The following is an 11,464-nucleotide window of genomic DNA, read 5'->3' as shown; positions in this document are numbered from 1 at the left end:
ATGCCTGCACAGTATACTATGTGTGATGGGAGCCAGGTGGGCCTAATGAGGGATGGATTTTTCAAGAAAGCTCTCTCTGAGTTGGCACTGAGAAGTTTGATTCAACTCAACTATTTCAACATGATTCTTTGATTCTAAGACTCAGAGCCACTTGTCTCATTTAACTGCACTAAGTCAAAAAGGGAATATACTTATGGCCTATTTGCACACTGCTAAGAGATTGTAATAGTATTCGTCACAAGGAGAAAATTGTAACTATTTCTAATGAGGGATGTTCACCAGACTTATTGTGGTGATCATTTTGCAATATATATCAAATAATTATGTTGTACACCTGAAATGAAAATAACAGTATATCTCAATATTATCTACGTATAATGATACCTGAAACTGAAATAGCATATTTGTCAATGTGACTTAGTTTAATAATTATATAATCATTATGTTATGGACATAACACATATGCATACCTTCAATTGACTTTAGTCACTCTGTCATTTCCAATTGTTTGAGACCCCACCAACTGTAGCACATCAGGCTCCCCTGTCCTCCACCATCTCCTGGTACTTGCTCAAACTCATGTCCATCGACTCGGTGATGCCATCCAACCATCTCATCCTCTGCCTTCTCCTTCTCCTCCTGCTATCAATCTTTCCCAGCATCAGGTTCTCTTCCAGTGAGTCAATTCTTTGCATCAGGTGGCCAAAATATTGGAGCTTCAGCTTCAGTATCAGTCCTTTGAATGAATATTCAAGGCTGATTTCCTTTAGTATGGACCAGTTTGATCTCATTGCAGTCCAAGGGACTCTGAAGAGTCTTCTCCAACACCGCAGTTCAAAAGTATCAGTTCCTGGGGTCTCAGTTTCCTTATGTTCCAGCTCTCACAACCATACTGACTACTGGGAAAACTATAGCTTTGACTAGATGGAATTTTATTTATATATACAAACATATATGAATACACACATATGTAAGGAAAAGTTTTTGAAAAGGAATATAATTATATTTTGGACAAGGAAAACACATAAACTAGTATAATTGTTTTCAAATGTGCATTTTGGCTATCATGTTGGGTCTAAAATGTTTTCTTCAAATGTAGTTTATGCTTATGCTGATCATAGATACAGAAACGTGTCTTAACCTTGTAACATTAACTGCAGAACAGCTTATTTACAATAGCTAATGAAAATCACAAAATTTTGAAACCTATAACCATCCCAGTACTCTGCTATTGGTCATTTAAGCAATTGATCATTGACTTAATTCCTCCCTGAGTCAGAAAGTCTTATAGGTGCTTAGTTTACATCAACAAACAAACCAGGCAGACACTTGTCCTCAGGGAACTGATATTCTAGCTGGGGGAAGACAGATAATCTGCAAGAAACATGAATCCAAGTACATTATATGGTATGTTAACAGGTGATCTGTACTATTGGAAAAGAACTAGTAAAGCAGAGGATGGGGTTTAGAGAATAAAGGTGAAGAAAGGGAGGTGATTCAAAGAAAAACAACTTAGACCATACTGAGGGGAGCAAACATGTTCTCTTGCATTCAAGATTCAAGTTTTCCCCTGTCCAGTCAGGTCTCTTGGTCTTCTATCCAACTTCAAAAATGTTTCTGTCTCTGAGCTTTATGCAAACTCACGCAAATATGCATGTTCTGAATATTCTGCCTCTCTTCAGTTGAACTGGTTTCATAAAAACATTTTGGTAAACTCCCCCAGCTTCAGCTTCCTCACCCCCAGGTGCAGGCTGGTCCCCTTGCTCTCCTCCTTCTTCCCCCAAACTTGTCCCTTCTATACTTTGTGCTACCGAGTTCTGTATGTATCCGGATATTCCTTCTCAGCGCTCTGGAAGTCCCTCCAGTGCTCACCAGGTGTCTGTGAGAACTGCTGCGTCTCTAGACGTTCCTGACGCACTGTGGAGAGAGGTGAACCCCACTTCCACCCACCCCTCCGTCATCTTGTCCACCCCCATTTTTGCATGTTAGGAACGAGTTTCCCTTTCTATTAAATAACATTGCCATCACACACATGTTTAACTTTTCCTATTTGAAGAGAACACAGGTAAGTTCCACTCTCTTCAGTTGAGTCAGTCATCCATTCATGGCCGACTATTTGAGACCCAATGGACTGCAGCATGACAAGATTCCCTGTACATCCCATACTCCCAGATCTTAGTCAAACTCATGTCCATCGAGTCGGTGATGCTGCTTGATGATGTTCACTCTCTCAGACAATTTAAAAAATACAACACAATCTTATTACTTAAGGTAACCATTCTGTACATCAGATCCTCAGTTAGGTTCATTTGCTCATTCATATCTGACTCTTTGTGACCCTGTGGACTGCAGCAACACAGGCTTCCTGATCCATAACCAACTCCCAGAGCTTGCTCAAACTCATGATTAGATCTCATGATTAGATCATGAAGCTCAAATTTAGATCTTCAGATCTTATTAATTTTTTATATATGAAAGTGTGTAACCTTTAGAATTCTCTCCCTATTTCCCCTACCCTCCAGTCTTTGGCAATCATTTTCTACTATAAGTTCCATCTTTTTTTCTTTTTTTGGAGATTCCTTATAATTGAGATCATATGGTATTTGTCTTTGACTTAGTCCACTTAGCATAATGTCCTCCAGTTTCATCCATGTTGCCACAAATGTGAAGATTCCTTCTTTTTCTAATGGCTAAATAATATTTACCTATATATGTCACATGACATTGTTTTAATCCATTCACCTGTTGAAAGATACTGAGGTTGTGCCTATACCAAGTCTACTGTGGATAATGCTGCAATGAACATGGGAATACAGATCTCTCTTTGACACAATGATTTCATTTCCTTTGACTATATATCTAGAAGTGGGATAAGGGATCACATAACAGTTCTCTTCTAATGGGTGGATGGCATCACCGACTTGATGGACATGAGTTTGAGTGAACTCCAGGAGTTGGTGATGGACAGGGAGGCCTGGCATGCTGCAATTCATGGGGTCACAAACAGTCGGACATGACTGAGTGACTGAACTGAACTGAACTGAACTCTGCACATGACCATCCAAAACTCCCTAGCTATCCCTTCCCCCAGCAACCATAAGTTCGTTTTTTCAGTCTGTGAGTCTCCTTCTGCTTTGTAAGTAATTTCATTTGTCTCATTTCTTTTCAGATACCACCTGTAAGGAATATTGTATGATATTTCTCCTTCTCTGTCTGACTTAATCTACTCAGCATGACTGTCTAGGTCCATCTATGGACCTAGCATATGGAACAATCTATGTTGCTGCAAATGGCATTATTTCATTCTTTTCAATGACTGAGTAATATTTTGCTGTATATATGTAGCACATCTTCTTTTTTAATGACATTCTAACATGTATACTATCATGTAAGAATTGAATCGCCAGTCTATGTCTGACGCAGGATGCAGCATGCTTGGGGCTGGTGCATGGGGATGACCCAGAGAGATGTTATGAGGAGGGAGGTGGGAGGGGGGTTCATGTTTGGGAACGCATGTAAGAATTAAAGATTTTAAAATTTAAAAAATAAAAAAATTAAAAACTAAAAAAAATAAAAAATGTATCTATTTATTAATATTTACCACTTAATAGAGTCACCATTTCCTTCCTGCATCCTTTTTTTTTTTTTGGCTATATCAAATTATTTTTCATTTTTTTAATATACATTTATTTATTTTAATTGGAGGCTAATTCCTTTACAATATTGTATTGATTTGCCATGCATCAACATGAATCCACCACAAGTGTACACGTGCTCCCCATCCTGAACCCCCTCCCACAACCCTCCCCATCCCATCCCTCTAGGTCATCCCAGTGCACCAGCCCCAAGCCTCCTGTATCATGCATCCAACCTGGACTGGCGATCTGTTTCGCATATGATATTATATGTTTCAATGCCATTCTCCCAAATCATCACACCCTCACCCTCTCCCACAGAGTCCAAAAGGCTGTTCTATACATCTGTGTCTCTTTTGCAGTCTCACATACAAGGTTATAGTTACCATCTTTCTAAATTCTATATTTTTGCATTAGTATACTGTATTGGTGTTTTTCTTTCTGGCATACTTCACTCCGTATAATAGGCTCCAGTTTCATCCACATCATTAGAACTGATTCAACTGTATTCTTTTTAATGGCTGAGTAATACTCCATTGTGTATATGTACCACAGCTTTCTTATCCATTCATCTGCTGATGGACATCTAGGTTGTTTCCATGTCCTGGCTGTTATAAACAGTGCTGTGACACTTTTACATTGGGGTAATAGTGTCTTTTTCAATTCTGGTTTCCTTGGTGTGTATGCCCAGCAGCTGGATTGCTGGATCATATGGCAGTTCTATTTCCAGTTTTTAAGGAATCTCCACACTGTGCTCCATAGTGGCTGTACTAGTTTGCATTCCCACCAGCAGTGTAAGAGGGTTCCCTTTTCTCCACAGGCTCTCCAGCATTTAGTACTTGTAGACTTTTGGATAGCAGCCATTCTGACTGGAGTGTGATGGTACCTCATTGTGGTTTTGATTTGCATTTCTCTGATAATGAGTAATGTTGAGCTTCTTTTCATGTGTTTGTTAGCCATCTGTATGTCTTCTTTGGAGAAATGTCAGTTTAGTTCATTGGCCCATTTTTTGATTGGGTCGTTTATTTTCTGGAATTGAGCTGCAGGAGATGCTTGTATATTTTTGAGATTAATTCTTTGTCAGTTGCTTCATTTGCTATTATTTTCTCCCATTCCTTTGCTGTGCAGAAGCTTTTAATTTTGACTAGCTCCCATTTGTTTATTTTTGCGTTTATTTTCAATATTCTGGGAGGTGGGTCATCGAAGATCCTGCTGTTCTTTATGTCGGAGAGTGTATTGCGTATGTTCTCCTCTAGGAGTTTTATCGTTTCTGGTCTTATGTTTAGATCTTTAATCCATTTTGAATTTATTTTTGTGTATGGTGTTAGAAAGAGTATTTCCGTCATCTAATTTTAAATAACCATCTTATACTTAGATACCATGCCCCTTTAAACTAAGAGCAGAGAAAATGTAAATGCTATAATAATCAGTAGTAAATGCTGATATGTTATCCTTAATTAAATTACCACTCTTCTGGTAAGTTGGAAGAAGACTCATTTTCAGATCTCATTCAGGAGGATGAAATATCTAATTTGTAAGTTTTCTTGTCCAAACACAATTCTTGCTCACTTCAGACTTAAATTCTGCTGACCTAAAAAGAGTGGATAGGAAAAGTAATATTAAAATCACGCTTGCAAGAGTCAATGATTTTATGCTTCTGTTGGCCAAAGGTAGGGCCAGGAATAATTTATGAAATATTACAATACATCATGGAAGCCAAAGGTCTAGTTCTAATATCAAAGAGGAGATGTTTTGAGATGGTTCAAAAACTAAGCTCCATGGGTTGTCATGATGTACTCTGTACCAGACAGGTAAATTTGGTCCCTAAAAAGTCAAAGTCAGAAAAAGACAGGCCTTGTTCACAGATCAAATGATATGTTGGTGCTGACCAGATAAAATTCTTATACTATCATTTGCAGATTCATTTGCTATTTTCTTGAAGAAACAAATGTAATGAGAAGATTAAAGATGCATAAAAGTAGAAGAGCTGTCAAGGTGCCTAGAAGAAAGGATAGTCAGCAGAACCATGCCCCCGCACTGATAATTGTCAAAGACTTTAACAGTGAGTGTTATAGACAGAGCAGAACAAGTGGATAAATACAACGTTGTAGGGTCACTTTGTTTTGCAGTTAAAGACAAAATAATTTTCTCTTTAAGCCAAGTCATCACAGCTTCCACTGTGGTCCTAGTAACACACATGCAGACGGAGGGCCCACTGGCATGTGTGATGTGACATCAGGAAGTGGACAGATGAGTGTATTGGTGCCCTGTCACCTGCATCTGCTAATAATGGGACCTGGGGAAAACTACTTCCCTCTCCAAGTAGTGGCAGCTTCATTAACATAACTTGATGATCATAGTGAAGATTAAGGTTATCTCACAGGATTCTTGTGAAACACAAATTTTAAGATGTTCTAAAGGTTTGGGGAAAGTATCAAAGACATGCATGGGGATATTAAGGTGAGTGAGCAGATCCAAGGTACAGTATCCTTTTTCTGTTTGTAAGTACTTTGGTGGTGGTGGTTTAGTTACTAAGTCATGTCTGACTCTTGCAACCCCATGGACTCTGTATCCCGCCAGGCTCCCAGATGGAACCTTTGCCTAAGTGACTGAGCTATCCTTTGCTTTCAACAAGAAGGCTTCATCAGCCAAACTTCAAATAACACAGTCTCTAGGTCAAAGAAGCCATCAGCTCATAAGATGTGGAAATCAAAGAAAGGATCCATTTTGTGAAATCTCAAAGATTCCTAAGAAGTACAATAACTTTTTCAATTTCCTCATTTTTTTTTTTTTTGGTAAATTTCCAAAATAAATGATTTCGTATTTGTCAGCCAAGAATGCCAGTGAAGAATACAATAGACTCAGTGGAATAATCAACAGAAATTTATTTCCTCACAATTCTGGGGGGTACAAGTCTCAGATCAGGGTGCCAGCAATGTGAGGTTCTGGTAAGAATTCTTTCTTCCCAGGCTGGCTTCTCCGTGCGTCCTCACACAGGGTGGTGATTGGGGAAGAGAGACAGAGGAAAAGGCACAGAGACAGAAGAGAGAAGTCTCTGGTGTTTCCCTTCATGAAGACACTAAACCTATTGGATGAGTGTTCCACCCTAAGAGCTCATTTAACCTTAATGAGCTTCTCTGGTGGATCAGATAGTAAGGAATCTGCCCACAATGTGAGAGACTGGGGTTCAATCCCTGGGTTTGGAAGGTTCCCTGGAGAAGGGAACGGCAAGCCCCCCCCCCCAGTATTCTTGCCTGAGAAATCCCATGGACAGAAGAGTATGGTGGGCTAAAGAACATGGGGTCCCCAAAAGTTGAACCCTTTTAAAAACACAGTACTTTAGCAGTTAAGGCTTAACATACGAATTTGAAGAAAACACATTCAGTCCATAATACTACCTGACATAAATCACTGAAGTAAAAGAGGAGAGGGAAAAAGTTGCTTAAAGCTCAACATTCCAAAACTACGAATATGGCATCTGGTCTCATCACTTCAGGGGAAATAGATGGGGAAACAGTGCACACAGTGTCAGACTTTATTTTGGGGGGCTCCAAAATCACTGCAGATGGTGACTGCAGCCATGAAATTAAAAGACGCTTACTCCTTGGAAGGAAAGCTTTGACCAACCGAGACAGCATACGGAAAAGCAAAGGCATTACTTTGCCAACAAGTTCTGTCTAGTCAAGGCTATGGTGTTTCCAGTGGTCATGTACGGATGTGAGATTGGACTGTGAAAAAAACTGAGCACTGAAGAACTGATGGTTTTGAACTGTGGTGTTGGAGAAGACTCTTGAAAGTCCCTTGGACTGCAAGGAGATCCAACCCATCCATCTAAAGGAGATCAGTCCTGGGGGTTCATTGGAAGGAATGATGCTAAAGCTGAAACTCCAATACTTTGGCCACCTCATGTGAAGACTTGACTCATTGAAAAGACTCTGATGCTGGGACGGATTGGGGGCAGGAGGACATGGGGATGACAGAGGATGAGATAGCTGGATTGCATCACCGACTCGACAGATGTGAGTTTGAGTAAACTCCGGGAGTTGGTGATGGACAGGGAGGCCTGGCGTGCTGTGATTCATGGGATTGCAAAATGTAGGACATGAGGTAGCGACTGAACGGAACTGAACTGAACTGGGGAAAGGGAAGCATGTTGATTTTCTGGTCCTTCAGTGTTGCTCTGGGCTTTCTTCTCCTGGCTCAGTATAAATAGGCAATAAATGAGGACTGCTCTGCAGTGAACTGAGTGGATGAAATATGTTAAACAAAGCTGAATCTCGGTCACAAAAATGAATACTGGTAGTTTTTTTTCATGCTACAAGTTATTGTTTTAAGATTTGCAGTGAATAGCTTTAGAAAGGGAGTTTAGAATGGGAGTAGAATGGGAGTTTACAATTGGAAACAATTATTCTCTTTCTGATGAAGGTATTTGGAAGTTGTATGTTAATTCTTTTAGGTCAATCAAGGAGCACACAGTAGAACTAATAAAAAGTGGTGCTAAAGGTTTCTATTCCATTCACTTTGTTCTTTTTACTCACTAGTTTTTGTTTCATCCTCCATTTTTGACTACCCATTTTTTCCCATGTCTTCCAAGTAATCTCTTGAAATTTTATAACTTTTGCTAAAAACTAGTTTTTCTCTATCAATGCGTTAGCTAGATTTTTCTATTCTCATTATGCTCAGTCCATTGCTTAGTATTTCCTATACCTCTATGCAAAGTTTTTCTGCTGTACCATTTTCCCATCATCAACAACATTGCCTTCTGCACCTGGGACAAACACTAAGCTTTTTGGTGTGTGGATTCAGTGATAAGTGAAAGTCATAACTGTATAATACCTTATAAGGGAATATATTGGCTCTAACCCACAGTAAACAAGAGATCAAATGGTTAAATATAGGTGCGTGCATGCATGCATTCTAAGTCACTTCAGTTGTGTCTAACTCTTTGCAACCCTACTGACTGTAGCCCAACAGGCTCCTGTGTCCAGTGGATTGGCCAGGCAAGAATACTGGGTTATGCTGCTGTACCCTCTTGCCAGTGATGCTCCTCACCTAGGGATCAAACCTGAGCCTTCGTATATGTCCTGTATTGGCAGGAATGTTCTTTACCACTACCATCACCTGAGACGCACCAAATATTGGTACATATGTCCTATATTTGGTTCAAACACTAAAGAATAATTAAAAAAAGCTAAAATAATATAACAGAGAAGGGAAAACACTAAACTTAGAAAAGTTAGATGTTAAATCAATTTTATAGGACCACGCATAGAAAAGATAGGAAAGGAATGGCTTTCAAATATTGACACCCCCCCCCAGTAAAAATATATATATATATATATATATATATATATATATATATATACACCTCTATCAACATATTAGTGTCCTGGTAATGGGTTTATCTACTGAATGCCAAACAACTATAACTAATTGTCTGATCACTTTCAAGATGAACAGTATGGCCAGGGCAAACTGTACCATATCAATGCCTCTAACAACTGCCACATCAATTCCCTCCATACCCCTGAAGATAAAGAACACATCCATCGCATGCACGTGAGTCTTTTATCTGGATTTTTACCAGATCAAATGAGATAGTATGTAGTTTACCAGGCTTCAGATTATTAGAGGTAATGGTATGCAGGAAAAGGTGGAGGCCTGTAAGCAATTGCAGAGAAATTATATTATGCATTGATAAAGTATGAGTGAAATCAAGGGATGACTAAAGATCTTTGAAGCAACATAAATAACAGATCTATAAGTTGTCCATGGAGACAAGTTTAGTTCAACCAATGCACTAGACATAGGATTGCAGCTATTATACTGTACAAAAACAGGAAATGAATGGGAACATCCATGTGTAAAATAAAAGATGCAAAATTCATGAATATGTAAGAAACACACCCAGTTTTGAGTACTCGCTGTTACTAGTGACTCCTGCGTGGAAGTCCTCTACTGCACCACTCAAGCCATTTTGTCTGCCTTTCAAGCCTCCCTGATTCTGCTTCAAGAGGAGAGTGAAAAGTTGGCTTAAAGCTCAACATTCAGAAAACTAAGATCATGGCATCATATTATCTATGTATAATGACACCTGAAACTGAAATAGCATATTTGTCAATGTGACCTATGTATGATGATCATATAATCATTATATTATATACATGGCACATATGCATACCTCCAGTTAAGTTCAGTCACTCAGTCATATCCACTCTTTGAGTCTCCAAGAACTATAACACATCAGGCTCCTGTGTCCTCCACCATCTCCTGAGCTTACTCAAACTCATGCCCATCAAATCAATGATGCCATCCAACCATCTCATCCTTTGCCATCTCCTTCTCCTCCTGCCCTCAATCTTTCCCAGCATCAGGGTCTTTTCCAGTGAGTCAGTTCTTTGCATCAGGTGGCCAAAGTATTGGAGCTTCAGCTTCAGTATCAGTATTTTCAATGAATATTCCGGGCTGATTTCCTTTAGTATTGACTGGTTTGTTCTCCTTGCAGTCCAAGGGACTCTCAAGACTCTTCTCCAACAGCGCAGTTCAAAAGCAATAGTTCCTTGGGCTTCAGTTTCCTTATGGCCCAGCTCTCACATCCATACATAACTACTGGAAAAACCATAGCTTTGACTAGATGCAATTTTATTTATATATATAAACATATATGTACACACACCTATGTATGTAAAAGTTTTTGAAAAGGAATATAATTATATTTTAGATAAAGTAAACAAACTAGTATAATTTGTTTTGTCAAATGTGCATTTTGGCTATCATGTTGGGTCTAACCCTTTTCTTCAAATATAGTTTATCTTTCTGCTGGTAAAAGAAACAGAAATGTGTCTTAACCTTGTAACATTAACTGTAGAACAGCTTATTTACAATAGCTAATGAAAATCACAAAATTTTGAAACCTATAGGGTTGCCCAGTACTCTGCTATTGGTCATTTAACCAACTGATCATTGACTTAATTCCTCCTTGACTCAGAAACTCTTATAGGTGCTTACTTTACACAACTAAACAAAGCAGGCAGACACTTGTCCTCATGGAACTGATCTTCTAGCTGGGGGAAGACAGATACTTTGCAATAAATATGAATGTTTATTGCATTGTATGTTAACAGGTGACCTCTACTACGGGAAAAGAACTAGTAGAGGAGAGGACAGGGATTGGGGAATAAAGGTGAAGAAGGGATGTGATTTAATGAAAAACAACTTAGACCACACTGAGGGGAGCAAACATGCTCTCTTGCATTCAAGATTCAAGTTTTCCCCTGTCCAGGCAGGTCTCTTGGTCTTCTACCCAATTTCAAAAATGTTTCTGTCTCTGAGGCTGTATGCAAACTCATGTAAACATGGATGTTCTGAACATTCTGACTCTCTTCTGTTGAACTGGTTTCATAAAAAATTGCTGGTAAACTCTCCCAAATTAAGTAATGTTTTATGTAGGAAATTTTTATAATTTTGTTTCCTGAAGAACTAATCTCCACATTATTTTCCATTTCTCAACACACTGTCAGTGACATAATTTTATTATGTATAAATCTTATATATGCATTGTTATTCTAATATATTATGACATTTAAAATATATAAACAAAATATAAATTAAATGACAGTGAGATAAAAATAAATGGAAATGGTAACATTTTCATTTGCAGGGGATGAGGACACTCATCTTTATGGCCACTGGACTAATGGATTCTAAATGTACACATATAATTATATCAGTTGTTTACCTACCATAATAAAGTAATTTCTTTTATATATAGCTTCAATCAAAGTTCTCAGAATGCCACAAGGGGCCAAGACTACAAGTAAATGTGAATA

This window comes from Ovis aries, chromosome 20 (genome assembly GCF_016772045.2).
Source record: "Ovis aries strain OAR_USU_Benz2616 breed Rambouillet chromosome 20, ARS-UI_Ramb_v3.0, whole genome shotgun sequence".
In the NCBI taxonomy this organism is placed as follows: domain Eukaryota; kingdom Metazoa; phylum Chordata; class Mammalia; order Artiodactyla; family Bovidae; genus Ovis; species Ovis aries.
The sequence above is the reverse complement of the archived record's forward strand: the minus strand, read 5'-3'. Positions refer to the sequence as shown.